The sequence below is a fragment of the Triticum aestivum genome, chromosome 5D (assembly GCF_018294505.1).
Source record: "Triticum aestivum cultivar Chinese Spring chromosome 5D, IWGSC CS RefSeq v2.1, whole genome shotgun sequence".
In the NCBI taxonomy this organism is placed as follows: domain Eukaryota; kingdom Viridiplantae; phylum Streptophyta; class Magnoliopsida; order Poales; family Poaceae; genus Triticum; species Triticum aestivum.
Window position 1 is genome coordinate 557,840,266 of NC_057808.1, and position 1,844 is coordinate 557,842,109.

Here is a 1,844-nt window from a genome sequence, read left to right on the forward strand (position 1 = left end):
TCTCCTATTCTCTCTCATCTAACTCAGCAAAAATATAATAGTTTAATCCTTACAGCCTGCTGACTGTACCTTATTATACTTGCTCTAAGTGCGGTGTCATGCAAAGCTTCATTTATTAGGTTATAGACTCATAATGCATTGGGACATGTGATGTTACGGTAACTAGCTAAGTTACTCAAACTACCTCTCTCCTCATTAACTCATTGTCACATAAGCAAATTTGCTTAATTGGACTTGATGTTACTGCTGAAATTGCTTCCACTATGGCTAGTCTTAAAAACAGAGGGAGTACCACATTACAGGCATGCGTCCCAGAGAACTACCACATTTTTAAAAAAATGACCAAAAACTAGCAAAAATTTGTACTTTTGTGACAAAAAGTTGGAGCCGGACGCGCATTCATTGTTAGTTCAGCTCGACACGCGCATTCATTGCTGGTTCGAGGCTCAAGGCTCAAGGACAGGAGCAGCCGGGATATCCAGGGCAGGGCCCAGCGCTCATCCACTCGGCGCATGCGTGCGTACTGCATGCATGCAGGGAAAGTGGCAGGCAGACAGCCCGCGGATTTGCTAGTCCTCGATAGAAACGAAATCGATCCTGCCGGATGATGAGTTTGCCCGGCCCCGTTGATCGAACCTCTGAATATCAGAGACCAGACACACACGACACGGACGCACGTCGCATGTCGCCGGACCCCTCCATCTCCATGCTCGCCGCACCACCCCCGCGCTCTTCTCGTACCAAAATAAATCTGTCTTAATTGGACAAGTTGGCCCACACTGAACGCGTGACGGTCCCTTATTGGCCCTGCACAATATTTCCTGCACGGATCCCTGCAGGTGAGCCGGGTGCAGGCTGGGCCAGATCAACAGGGCCAACACCGGCGTCCCCTACCTCAACTTCTTCTTCATCCGGGTCCTCTGCCTCGGCGCCGGTAAGACCTATATATAGCCACGGTGTGTCGTTCGGTGGCGGTGAATGGTGGGCGAGGTGAAAACCTGTTCTATCTTCGGACGGGCCGGCGGCGGTGAAGCTCGTTTTCTTCTTGAAGGCGTCGTCGCGGCTCTCATTGCCCGTCGTGTTGCTCCAGGGGAAACTCTAATCCTCGGACCGGGCGGTGGCGGCGCTCCGGTGTCATCTTCTTCCTGAAGGGGCCGCCTTGGAGCCCACGGTTCGTCATTTGCGGCTTCACCTCTTGGCGTAGTGCTAGGTGTTGAGCGTACGTTGTACACTGCATATGTATAGGACTAGGGTCTGTATTTATACCGGTGTATCTCTCTCTCCCCCCGTATATTTGTATATCTTGGGAGACAAGTAGAGGCCGGTCCACCCTGTACCTATATATGTGCACCATGCACACGATCAATGATTATCGATTCGTGCAATCTCATTCTTCCTAACTAACATGGTATCAGTTTAGCACGCCGATCCCTTTCCCACCTTCCGCACTAGCCGCCGCCACGCCCTACAGCAGCCGCCGCCGCCTCCCTTGCGCCGCCACCGCCGCTGCCGCGCCCTCCCCTTCCCTCTGTAACGCCCGGATAATCATGCTACAGTAATCTCACGTTAATGATGGCACGTCACCTCTGTCACTGTAATTAATCTCGGGATAATTCGAAACCGTTTCAAAAGTTAAATTCAATTTAATGTCAATAATAAAAGTTTTTAAAAATTTAAACAAAAATGTTCGGTGGGTGCCAGATATTGCACTGATAATTATTGTGGAGAAAACACATTTTTATAAAATGCCTAAATACTTTTAAATGAATTAAAACAGAAAAGAAAATAAATAAAAAAAGAAAGAAAGGAGGAGAAGCCCCCCCACTGGACCCCTTGGCCCAACT